The 13,834-nt window shown below is 41.8% G+C and overlaps 1 protein-coding gene across 3 annotated transcripts in view; it reads left to right on the forward strand.

Annotated features, from left to right (window-relative positions):
- Positions 1-13,834, forward strand: part of setd2 (SET domain containing 2, histone lysine methyltransferase) — a 128,978-nt gene that overhangs the window by 37,223 nt on the left and 77,921 nt on the right. The gene's annotated exons all lie outside the window — the stretch shown is intronic.

Consider the following 13,834-nt stretch of genomic DNA (forward strand, 5'->3'; position numbering starts at 1 on the left):
CGCGCTCTCTCTCACTTAGTCTGTATGTGTCTCGCGCACTCTGTCGCATGCTCGATTTTACTATCTTGTGCTCTCGTTCTCTCTCTCTAGCTCCCCTCACATTGGACATCTGGTTGCAAAACCCCAATTGAATGTTTCAAATTTAAGGAATCCTGTATTCCGTGCAAAGAATATGAGAGAAGCATAAAGCTTGAAGTTCTTATGACTGTTTCTGCGTAACGAGTGTGTTTCTGTCATTAGATTTCTGTCAAGCCATTGTGTTTGAATTATCTGTATCTCTGTTTAAGAGCTTCAGTTCCAAGTTGAGCTTAGGGAGCAATAATGACATTAAACCCTCCAAGCATCGAAGTCTATTTGTTGTTTGAGTTTGCTGAGAAATAACTGTTTGGTCCTTTAAATATCACTTGATAATAACTCTCTCATTGAACAATAGTGGTATTAGGCCAATTTATTTAACCATCTAGTAATGCACTAATAATTCTTTCCAATTCTGATACCCCTTTAATTTTATAAATTCTTCTATTCACAATTTTTGCTGAAATTTACAATGTAATAACAACCTCCTGCCACTGGTGGGAGGATATAATTATGGTGTAACATATTTTCAACATCCATTCTTACAAACACCTATGTACATATTTGTAACGGTTCTTACAAAATAAGAAACAAAGATAGGATGTGTTAGAACTTAACATATGCAAATATTGACACTGCAGGTGGCATTATTATTTTCTTTGTTAGCCATTATACAGAAGCGGCAGGTTTTGGCTGCTGTGTTTTGTGAGGTGAATTTCTGAAGCCTGACTTCAAACTTGACTAGCATCTTGCTTATTTTTTTCAGAACTTTCCCTGACTGCAATACTTTAGTAAACTTGAAGGCAACAATGTTGCTTTTTTACATTTATGAATGTTGTTGAACTTAATTTGTCTTGCATTGTTGCATTAATTCACCCACTGTATCTTCCTTTGTGCTATGCATTTAGTCCTGTATGTCATTTCCCTCTTCTTCTTCCTTAGCCCTCCCCAACACATCTCCATTCACAAGCTCTAAGTTATGTATCCTAGGAGTTTTCAGACAGCAGCAAGCTCATTCAGTCAGCCATTCTCATGTTTGCGCCTTTGCTGCAAGTATTGCTGACCTATTGGCAACGTTCTGCAAGACCAATGCACTTGTTTCTGTTCCCAACCTGGCACAAAAGAAGTGGGAGCAAACTCCATTCCTTTCCCCACCCTGCTCATCCCCAGCCCAACCATCCCCTAATTATGATGAGACAAGTCAGAAGTCCTCACCTGAGATCTATGGGACCAGAACTCGCAGGAGGTGTTTCGCAATATCCCAGACTGTTAACTGTCAGTGTGCCCATCTAATTACAAAATGACAAGCAGGTCAAGCAGCATCAGGGAGCGAAATGCAGAGTTGATGCCTTGGGTCAATGACTTATCAACAGCATTTAAAGGTATTAATTTTTGAGCAAACCTAGAAGCAGAGAGAACAAAAGGGAAATGGTGAAAGTAATGATGGTTCAAGACAGCATTGTCTGAGACAAACATAGAAACTAAAGATGATTCTTGGGGAAATGTGACTACACTGGAATCACATACAGGATGACAGGGCGTTTTGGAGATGCCATGTGGATTGTTTATTTTCATTGCGGGGGGGGGTAAAACACAGCCCATTGTGTTTGCTGGCTCTTTGAAACTCGATTACCCTCATCCTCCCACTCTTTCTCAAAGTTCAGAAATTAATTTTATTTCTTAAAGTACATATTCAATGTTTAAAAATGGGATCTTTTGGTGCCTTGTTGGATGGTGGACAGGGAGTCAGGAGGTGCAGTGCTTGCTGTGAGATTCCTGCTCTCTGGCCTGTTATTGTAGTCACTGGCTGGCTGGTCAGGTTCAGTTTCTAGTCCACGTTGGCTCTCTGATGTCGATGGTGGAGGATTCAGCAGTGGTAGCGCATTGAATCTCAAAAGGCAGTGGGTTCAAATCTCCAACAAGGAAGGAGGATATTTCTTGGTATTTGTGTATGTGTGAATGTTGCTTGCCCCTTGGCAGTCACCGGCAAACATCCCTCCTTCTGAACTTTACGGATGGAAAGTAATTGATGAGGTCGCTGGGATCGTTGGTCCTTGGGAGCTCCTGCGGAGATGTCCTGGAACTGAGATGGTCGGCCTCAGGCAGCTACAACTGTCTTTTTTATTATGGGTGTGACTCCACCCAATGGAGAGTTTCCTCATTTCCACTGACTCTAGTTTTGATAGACCCCCTTGATGCCAAGCTCTCTTGGTTCCCAACATATTCTGACAATTCATGCAATGGCAATACTGATTGAAAATGTAACTCTTATAGATATCAAAGCAGCTTTTGGCTTGGTCATGGAAGACAAGGTAATTGTGGAGGGGTGTTCTTCTGACTGGAGGTTCTGTGACCAGTGGTGTTCCACAAGGATCAGTGCTGGGACCTCTGTTTGTTTGTAATTTATATAAATTATTTGAATGAAAATATAGATGGTCTGATTATTAACTTTGCAGATGACCTAAAAATTGATGGGAGTGAGAAAGGTTGTCAAAGGATATAGCAAAATTCCGATCTCCCTGAAATTCAAATTCCCTGAAATGTTCCATGAGTTGGTGTCCTGTCTCCCCAATGTAGAGACCACATCAAGAGCAATGGAGACATTAGATGAGGTGGGTGGATGTGCAGGAAAATCTCTGCTGGATGTGGACGCATCCTTTGGGCCCTTGGATGGAGATTAGGGTGGGGAGGTGGCAAAAAAATGGCAGATGGACTTTAACCTGGACACTGAGGTGATGCATTTTGGGAGCTCAAATGCAAAATGAAAGTATAAAGTAACTGGCAGGACCCTGAGATGCCCTCCGTTTCTTCTTCTCCTGGTAACCAAACTGGCCCCTGCCCTCAACAATTTCTGCTTCAAATCCGCCCACTTCCTTCATACAAAAGGGGTACCATGAGCATCCACATGGGTCCCAGCTAATCCTGCCTCTTCGTTGATACATGAAACAGTCAATCTTCCACAGCTACACTGACACCATTCCCCCACCCTTTCCTCCACTGTATTGATGACTGTATCGGTGCCACCTCGTACTCCCTCAAGGAGGTTGAACAGTTCATCAATTTCACGAAAACCTTCCACCCTGACCTCAAGTTCACCGGGACCATCTCGGGCAGCCCTCTTCCCTTCCTGCACCCCTCCATCTCCAGTGACCAACACAGCATGCACATCTATTTCAAAACCACCAACTCCCGCAGCTACCTGGACTACCCCTCGCCCAGTAAAACGGCTATCCTTCACTCACCATTCCTCCACCTCCATCGTACCTGCTACCAGGAGGAGCGATTCCACTCCAGGACATTCCAACTGGCCTCCTACCTCAAGGACTGCAATTTCCCCTCCCATTTGATCAACAATGCCCTCCAGGGCATCTCCTCCACTTTCCGCACCTCTGCCCTTTAACCCCACCCATCCAACCACAACACGGATAGAATCCCTCTGGTCCTTACCTTCCATCCCACTAATCTCCATGCATCATCCTCCGCAATTTCCGCTACCTACAATCAGACCCCACCACCAGAGATATGTTTCCCTCCCCACCCCCATCAGCATTCCGGAGAGACCATTCCCTTCGCGACTTCCTTGTTAGGTTCACGCCCCCCCCTTACTGGAACCTTGCCTTGCTGCCGCAAGAGGTGTAAAACCTGCATCCACACCTCCCCACCCTAATCTCCATCCAAGGGCCCAAAGGATGCGTCCACATCCAGCAGAGATTCTCCTGCACATCCACCCACCTCATCTAATGTCTCCATTGCTCTCGATGTGGTCTCTACATTGGGGAGACAGGACACCAACTCATGGAACATTTCAGGGAACATCACTGGAACATACGCACCAAACAATCCCACTGCCTGTGGCTGACCACTTCAATGCCATCTCCTATTCCGCCACGGATATGCAAGTCCTGGGCTTCCTCCACCCCCAAATCCAACCCACCTGATGCCTGGAGGAAGAATACCTCATCTCCTGCCTTGGAACCCTCCAACCACACGGCATCAATGTGGATTTCACCAGTTTCCTCATATCCCTTCCCCTCACTTCATCCCAGATCCAACCCTCCAACCCTGCACCTTCTTGAACTGTCCTACCTGTCCATCTTCCAACCCACCTATCTGCTCCACCCTCCCCTCTGACCTATTACCATCACCCCCCACCTGTATCTACCTATCACTTGCCCCAGTTACCTCCCTCCCAGCCCCACCCCATCTTCCTATTTATCTCTCAGCCCCCTTCCCCCACCCACATTCTTTATGTCTGAAACGCCGATCCTCCTGCTCCTCGGATGCTGCCTGACCTGCTGTGCTATTCCAGCACCACACACTCAGCCCTGATCCCCAGCATCTGCAGTCCTCGCTTTCTCCCAGGACCCTGAGGATCATTGATTATACAGAGAGTCCACAGTTTTCTGAAAGTGGCAACACAATTGGATAAGGCAGTAAAGAAGGTATATGTCATGCTGATTATCTTTAGTCGCAGCATTAAGTACAAAATTGGGAAGTCGTGTTGTAGCTGTGTAAAACTTTGTGGAGGCTTTGGAGAGGTGCAAGAGGTTTACCAGGATGTTACCATGTGTATTAGTTATAAGAGGAGGCCGGACAAACTTGGATTGTTTTAACTTGAGCGTTAAAAGCTGAGGGGTGACCTGTTAGAAGTTTATTAAATTATGAGGGGCATGGGTAGGATGATGTTGGAGCCGTTTTCCCAAGGTGGAAATGTCACATACTAGAATGCATAGGTTTAAGGTCAGAGGGAGAAAGCTTAAAGATGTTTAAGGAAAATGTTTTACGCAGAGGGTTACCTGAAAATGGTAGAAGCAGATACAATAGCAATGTTTAAAAGGCATTTCGCCTTACATATGAACAGGCAAGGTATAGAAGGATACAGACTGTGTACAGGCTGATGGGATTAGTTTAGAGCAACATCATGGTTGGCACTGACATGGTGGGCTGAAGGGCCTGATCCTTGCTGTACTGTTCTGTGTTCTACGAAGCCTTTCAAAATCGAGGCAGTTTGTAATATTTAAAATACAGAAACCGATTTAATGAGATGCTGTTTGAATGATAAATATCGGCTAAGGCACTGGGGAGGTCTCTTTCGAAATGTGCCTCAGATCTATTCCTTCTACGCCTGAGAGAGCAGATAGGATTATCATCCCATTGGAAACATGACAATCCCACAGGAACAAACACCTTGGCTTATGTTTTGACTTTACTATTGGGAAATGTTCAATTATAGCACCAGATCTCCATTGCCAGTCAAGGGATTTAAAAAGGGGAACCTGAAACTGCAGCAGTAGCGAATTTTTAAAGTGAATTTCAGGTGTTAGAGTTATCATCCACACAAATCAAGTGGATATAGAAAGTATAAAGATCTAACTGTTTTAAAAAAAAACAGACAAAGGTAGTCTAAGAATAGGTTAGGGTCTTTTTATAACCATAAATAATAAAATGATTGTGGCACCTTGAAATTCAAGGATGCCATGTGCAGTGTGTCTACCACTGAGCATTATTTTCAATCTCTAACCCAGCAATCTCATGGGACTAGTTCAGTTTAGGAAACCTGGTTGGCATGGATGATTTTGCCAAAGGATCTGTTTCCGTACTGTATGACTAGAACCTCTCTCTCTGTGATTGGTGGATTCCACTAACTGGAAGCTAAACTAGTTGGGTTGTAATAACAGAATAATGTAAAAGCACTTTGGTTGAAGAAATCTGTAGACCAGGTCTGTTTGTGTTCATGTAGCTTGTAATGGTACTGTCTCTCATGATTAGCTTTCCCACTTTGTTTAGGAGCAATGGGGGCTCTCTGTCAGATTTCAACTGACCTTCACTTAGAGCTGTGAAGAAATGAAATCTGGTTCCTGATAATCCTGTGGTGTTCAACATAGCCTACCATGCATTGCAGAAGTGGTGCTCTAGCTGATTTGTAATGTGATATCAGGCCCACTCATTGATCAAAGTAAAGATTTTGATTAGTGTAGTCTGATTTGCATCTCATGCTATCTCTGAATTTACCGTTTTGCCTGTTAATCTGGTCCTCTTGCCTTGAGTACAACTTGGCCCAGTACCTCTTCAACTTTTTTCCTCTGTGTCTTCGTCCTGCATGACTTGCTCTGTCTCTCACTCTTTTTTTTCTCTTGCTCATCTCTCTTCTCCTTCCACACCTTCTCTCCCCCCGCCCCCTTCTGTTCTGTCTCCACTCCCCGCCACCCTAGCTCCACCCAATCCTGCTTGCACCGTCTCTTGCTCTCATTTTTTCTTTTTTTGACTCCCACAGGTTAAGGTGGATGTCTCATTGTTTTTCATTTGCGTGTTTTTCTATTTTTGTTCATTCACATGATGTAGATATTGCTGGCAGCATTAATACTTATAATGAACACTAACTGCCGTGAAGAAAGAGGTGGTGTTGAGCTGCTTGTTTGAACATGGTTGGTAAATCCACAGTACTGTTAGGCCCAATGATTGAGTGAAGAATTATATTGTTCCAAGTCAGGATAGTACACGACCTTCATGATTCCATACACCTTGCTACCTTTACCTTTTTAGAGGTTCCGGGTTTGGAAGGTGCTGTTGAAGAACACTTGTTGAATTGTTATGATGTATCTTGTAGATGGGAAACACTTCCACCATTGTGTGCAGGCAATAGAGGGAGTAAATATTTAAGGTTGTGTATGGAATGTGATAGTATTGAGCTGCTTCAGTGTTACGGAGCTGTATTTAGTCAGGTATGTGGCATTCAATCCCACTCGCAATTTGTGTCTTGGTTATGGTGAGCAGACTTGGAGCAGCCAAGAGCTGACTCGCTTGTGATAGAATTTTCAACCTGTGCTCTGTTTTAGTAGGTACAGTATTTATATGGGTGCTCTATTTAACTTTCTAGTCAATGGTTATCCTCAAGGTATTGATGATGGAGGATTCAGTGAAAGTTATGCCATTGAACAACGAGGTTATAGTAAGTAGTCTCCATAGTCCCAGAGGACCACAAGACTCCTCTCTCATCCTAGAGAGTGCGAAAGACGATTAGTGGTGATTTAACCTGAGGGTCACCATGCCTCAGGCAAGGGGAGAGGTCGAGAATGAGGGACCTGCAGGTTCTCCAGGTTTGAGTTAAGGAAGAGAAATTTGAAGGGGAAGATCTTGCAATAAAGTTTAGTCATCCCTAGCTGACTAAACAAAAATATTAAAAAGTCAAATGTATTGAAAAGGTATGTATTAATTGGTGATTGTTAGATGGGTTGGACAGAATATAAAACAGCAAAGAATGAGGTAAAGAAAATTAATGAGGGAGGGAATTTTTAAAATGCGAAAGTTAGCTAGAAATATGTAAAGAGATACTAAGAGTTTCTGCAGATTTTTTTCTGAAGGAAGTGAATCTGGGGAATTAATAATGGAAATAAAGAGATGGCAGATGAATTCAACAGGAATTTTGCATCTGTCTTCACTCGCGGATACAAGTAACATCCCAAAATAGCTATAAATCAGGAAACTGAAGGGAGGGAAGTTACAATCACCGGGGAAGGGATATGGAGTACAATTTTGGAGTTGCAGGTTGATGAGAATATCCATCATGGATGTCATCCTGGACTCTTCCATTAAATTAGAAAGCCTGAAGTACAAATCCTATATTCAAAAAGTAAGAGAGACAGAAAACAGTAGTAACCTATAGTCTAGTTAGCTTAACATCTGGCATAGAGAAGATGTTAGAAACTTTTATAAAGGTATCAAAATGTGACAATTATAAAAGTTCACGGTAATCAGGCAGAGTCAGCATGTTTTTGAGAAAGAGGAATTGTGTTTGATCAGCTTGGAGTTGATTTGGGGAAATAACGTGCTGTGGACGAAATAAACCATTGGTTATACTGTACTTAGATTTTCAGCTAGAATTTCATAAGATGTCACATTAAAGGTTATTGCAGAAAATAGAGTTTATTGTATTGGCATGTGTAGAGGATTGACTAGTGAACAGGAAATCGGAGACGTAAATGGGTTATTTTCTGATTGGCAAGATGTAAAGAGTGGTATGCTACGGGATTAGGGCTGGGACCTCAAATTTCAACAATTTATCTGAATGACATTGACAGCACTGAAAGTATTTATTTCCAGATTAGAGTAGTGCTGGAAAAGCACAGTAGGTCAGGCAGCATCCGAGCAGCAAGAAAATCGACATTCCAGGCAAAAGCTCTTCATCAGGAATTGTATTTATTTGCTGATCACTTGAAATTGCTTGAACTCTCAATCTCTTTTATATTTCAAATATCATCGTGTGTAGTTGCCTGGTAGGCTGTCAATTTGCATCACTTTGCTCTCCTCTTCCCACCCAAACTTCCATCCTGTGATAAACAATATGCTGCTAAATGTAGGGGATCACAATTACTGAATGTCTGGCTTACAAATGCTTGAAGTTACAAACGGGTATAATTTTTAAGACCCCAACTTTGCTGTACTTGCGAACAATTGCTTTATATTGTCTTGCATTGTTTTTCCAAGTTGCGTACAAATTGACTTGTGGACAGACTCCAAAACAGAAACCGTTCACAACCTGGGCACTGTCTGGATTTCACCCTGCCTTTTTTTTAAAAAAAAAAGCACCCTGTAATTCGGCAACCTGCTGGGGCTTCTGAATGTTTGCATAAAGAGACTCCATGTTGCAAAGGAAAATATTTCACATAGTTTTTCAAGCTTAATTTACAGTTGATGACTTGTGTTATTTTACTATTTTTTCCATTTAATATGGATAATGTCAGAACATTCCAAGATGTTTATTAAGTAAAGCAGTTGACTTTAAAATACCAAACTTCCATTTGGTCTTTGGACTATTTTAATATAAAACTTGGTCGTAATGAAGATGACAGGTAACTTTGGCATGATAAAAACCACAAAAAAAAACTTCGTTTTGTGAACTGTGTGCACGCCCCTCTGATCAGAAGAGTATGCTAGCCTCATACCTCTGCTGTACTACACTACAAACCCAGAGGTTATTAGTTCAGATCCCAATATGGATTAAAGGAAAATTGAAACCAGCTTGTGGGCTGACTTCAGTAGCTTAACTTTGGAAGATATCAGACGATTGTTTTAAAAGTCCTAATTGATTCACTAGTATAGTGTCATTGCAATCAACCCTGAAGAGTAGACCCTGATAAATCACCTAGGAGAAAGTGAGGTCTGCAAGTGCGGAGGTCAGAGACGAGAGTGTGTTGCTGGAAAAGCACAGCAGGGCAGGTAGCATCCAAGGAGCAGGAGAATTGACATTTCGGGCCAGAGCCCTTCATCAGGAATTCCTGATGAAGGGCTCCTGCCCAAAACATCGATTCTCCTGCTCCTTGGATGCTGCCTGACCTGCTGTGCTTTTCCAGCAACACACTCTCAGCCCTGATAAATCACCCCTGCTCTGGTTTTAAGAGTCCAATCCGATGTGATTTTGTAAATTCTTATCAAGTCGTCTGAAGTGCAATAATAAACGACCCAGTTATAAATAATTAATATCTAATCAAAAATACGTGAGGAAGAATACTTTCTTTAAAAAAAAATGTTTATTCATGGATTGGACATTGCTAGCCAGGCAACCATTTATTTCCAAAAGTAGTTGCCCTTGAGAAAGTAGTAGTGAGCTGCCTTCTTGAACTGCTGCAGTCCATTTGGTGTAGGTATATCCACAATACTGTTAGAGTTCCAGGTTTTGTCCCAGCAATGTTGAAGGGTTGTCAATATATTTCCAGGTCCAAGTATATTGAGTGACATGGAGGGGAACTTGCAGGTAGTGATATTCCTATATGTCTGTTGCCCTGATCCTTCTAAATGGAAGTGGCTGTGTGTTTAGAAGATGCAGATAAACAAACGTTGGAAAAATTTAGCAGTTCCTCTTGTAGACGGTGCACACTCCTGCTACGGAGTGTTAGTGGTGGAGTAAGTGACTGGTACCACATCCACAAACAATCCAGCTGCTTTGTCCACTTGCATGTTGTTGCAGCTGGACATATCCTAACAATTGGAGAGTACTTCGTCACACTCCTGACTTATGTCTTGTAAATGCTGACCGGGCTTTGCAGAGTCAGCAGGAAAGCTACTTGCTGCAAGACTCCTATCCTCTGTCCTTTTTTTTTATTTAGCAACAAGATTTATCTGGTTGTTTCAGTTTCTGGTCAATTTAATAATGGGGGTTGATAATGCCACTGAATGTTAAGGGGCAATGGTTCACTTTCTGTCTTATTGGTGATGGTCATCATCTGGCATCTGTGCGATGCAAATTTTACTGGCTACTTTTCAGCCCTTGCCTGGATATTTTCCGGGTCTTGTAGTATTTGGGCTTTGACTACTTCAGTATTTGAGGAATCACAGATGGCGTTGAACATGGTGAAGTCATCAGCAAATATTCCCCACTTGTGACCTTAGTGATGCAGGGAAGGTCATTGATGAAGCAGCTGAAGGTGGTTGAACCTAGGACACCACACTGAGGAACACATGCACAGACATCCTCAAACTGTGGTGAGTGACTTCCAACAACCGCGTTTTTCCTTGTGCAAGGTATGACTCCAACCAGCGGAGAGTCTTCCTCAAATCTCCACAAGTTTAGAATAGAGCAAAGAACTGGAGATGCCCATTCACTTACCCATCCATTCACTCACCTCGGTCCCCCTGCTGTAGGAAAGATGTTGTGAAACTTGAAAGTGTTCAGAAAAATTATGCAAGGATGTTGCCAGGGTTGGAGGCTTAAAAGTATAGGGAGAGGCTGAATAGATTGAGGTTATTTTCCCTGGAGCATCAGAAGCTGAGGGGTGACCTTACAAGGGTTTTAAAAAAAGCATGAACGGCATGGATAGAGTGGAGTCCAATACTAGAGGGCATAGGTTGACGGTGAGAGGGGAAAGATATAAAAGGTGCAACATTTTCACACAGAGGGTGGTGTGTGTATGGAGTGAGCTGCCAGAGGAGGTGGTGGAGGCTGGTACAATTACAACATTTTAAAAGCATCTGGATGGGTATATGAATAGGAAGGGTTTAGAGGGATATGGGCCAAATGCTGGCAAATGGGACTAGATTAGGTTAGGATATCTGGTCAGCGTGAACAAGTTGAACTAAAGGGTCTCTTTCCATTCTGCAAATCTCTATGACTGTATCTGAAATAAAAACAGAAATTACTAGAAGAACTCAACAGGTCTGGCAGCATCTATGGGAAGAAAGTAGAGTTAAGGTTTGAGTCCGGTGACACTTCATTAGAATGTTCTGGTACTGGAGAGGACGTCCTTGCTGTTCATTTAATGTCACAGGATCCAGATTCTATGATTTCATTATTACATCCATCTGACAAGGCAAATGAGATCTCCATCTTGTGGAAGGTCTCTTAACCTGTTTGTAATATTTGCCTTATGCCCCACTCGAGCACCCTAGTATCATAGTGGTGTTGCGATTAGTTGAAAAGTGAATATGATATATAATAAGATTGGAAGTTATGTAAAAATGTACTTTGATGCCCAGTGACAGGTTCTCCAAAAGTGGAAGTAACTCTTTTAGCAACCACTGTTCTCTTATTCTGCATTTGGCTTCTAAAGCAACCCCCTAGCTACCTGCAACCTTTCTATTGAATGTTTGATCTTGGCCTATTATCATCGTGAGGGGTGTGTAGAAGGACCATACTGAAAAAAGGAAGGATGGTCATATTGCATACCCTCAGTAAACAAATTGACGAGAGGCCGGGAACTGCAGTTAGTGGAATTAGAAGGCATTGCAAGCTCAGAATTAAAATCCGAACAGGGCTGTGCACATTGTAAACTGGTCTTTTAGACTGTTAGCTAGGAAATGAGTAATGATGTGATGGAGGTTTGTAATTTATTGGTATAATTTGAAAAATAGGGGAAGAGTAGATCTTAGTTCCTAGTTCTCTAAAGGTTTTTATTTGAAAGGTCAGAAAATCATTTTGAGCAGTGAATTAGAGGTATTTCCAGGAAAGCATGTGACTTAACTGACGATCAGCTACATTAGGAGCTAATTGCTGAATGTTTGCAAAGTTGGGTTTTAGTGATGGAGAAGCCAATAGTAGGTGCCTCTAGCAGGTTGAATCCTGAAGAATGAGTCAACCAAACGCAGTTTTTTTTTAATGTTTGTAGACATCTCAAGGTTGTCAGAATTGTCACCTTGGCCATCAGAGTTGGAAAGAAGTCTTCTGGCCACAGACCTAAGCTGCTTCAGTAGAAGGGCCAGAAAGTGTCATTTGAGTAAAGATAGGAGTGATACTCTTCCCTGACTAAAAGATTTTGCAGTGGATAGAGTTGAATCGTTTTTTTTTAAGTTGTCTTGTGTGTTGCTGGGTTTTTTTCCCTTTTATTTAGTAACACCACATAAAATAAACTGCAAAATAAAACTTTTATGATCTGTTAGGCTAAGTTTTATTCTGAGATTGAACTTGTCCAATATTACCAGCAGTTGGGATCAAAATGATGGTGAGAAGTGGAAATCCTTGACTAAATTGGCATCTGTTTTATTTTTCCAAAACGTTCTAAATGAATATTCCATGTGAAAATCTGAAAATTGTCCCATCCTGATTCCTGTATGTGAGTATATCCTAGTTATATTGCAACTAGTCTAATGCCCATAGGCAGCAAAGTAAACCAAGAACTGCAGATAAACCATGCTGCCCAGCGACCTCCAATAGTTTAAGCAAGTAAGTTGAGCTTTTGCTCAGTTGTAACCAGGCAACCTAATACCAAGGACTGTGGAGGGGCTGTGATTAGACCCAGCTGATCAGACCCCATTCAGTTATTCCAAGTGGTTATTCTGTTTGCAGAACCAGACCTTAGATCCTAGGTTGGGATTTATTCAACATTACTAGAGCAGCTTTCATAAGCTTGCCTCTTGTTATTCCTGGAGGTTGCTAGGATAAAATATGATGTCATCAAGATATTTAAAACTGCATACTCTCTAGGTACAGAGAAGCTGTTTCCTCTGATGGGATCAAGAGGGTATAACTTATTCAAGGGTGATTCAGGAGTGAAATCGGGAAGCATTTTTTCATACACAATGCTAGTGGAAATCATAAACTCTTTCTCCCTTGAAAGGCTGTGTATTTTGGATGAATTGGCATTTTCTTGTCTTAAACGGACACATTTATGTCAGATAAAGAAAATTAAATTTTAATCCAGATCTTGCATCCTCTCACTAAATGGCCTCCCCAACAAGTTTGACGTATTGAGCAACCTATTCCTGTCCTTTATTAGATTACCATATAGTAAGAAAGTCTTTGTATTTATCAAGCTCCTTTCACATTCTCAGAATCATTGTGCATCATTATAATCAATTTTTTAGCCTAACACTGCAGCTAATCTGTCGCAACCAGCAGTGAGGTGAGTAACCAGTTAATCTGTTTGGACAAAGTTGGTTGAAGGACAGAATAAGAATATATATAAATTTCTTTAAATGATGGTGTGGGATCTTTAGCATTCAACAAGGAAAGGGAAGAAAACCTCTCAAACGTCCTACACAACACACCATTGATATTTCCACTGGATAATATCTCCACTTGCATCTCTGAAATGTGACTTGAAAGTATAACCTTTAGACTCCAAGGTAGTTGGATGTTAAGCAAGGAAAGGATCATGTTCTTATTGTGTTGTCTACTTTGGTCAGGTATCCTGCCAACGTCCTGCTTCCCATATAAAAGAATGATGATATGGACTAAGGTTTTGAAGTATAGCCAGGTCAAGGAAAACTTCTTCAAGAAGCTTGCGAAAGAAAGATTCTATTTCAAGATATCTACTCTTAATTGCTACAC

This window comes from Chiloscyllium plagiosum, chromosome 4, assembly GCF_004010195.1.
Source record: "Chiloscyllium plagiosum isolate BGI_BamShark_2017 chromosome 4, ASM401019v2, whole genome shotgun sequence".
NCBI classification, from domain to species: domain Eukaryota; kingdom Metazoa; phylum Chordata; class Chondrichthyes; order Orectolobiformes; family Hemiscylliidae; genus Chiloscyllium; species Chiloscyllium plagiosum.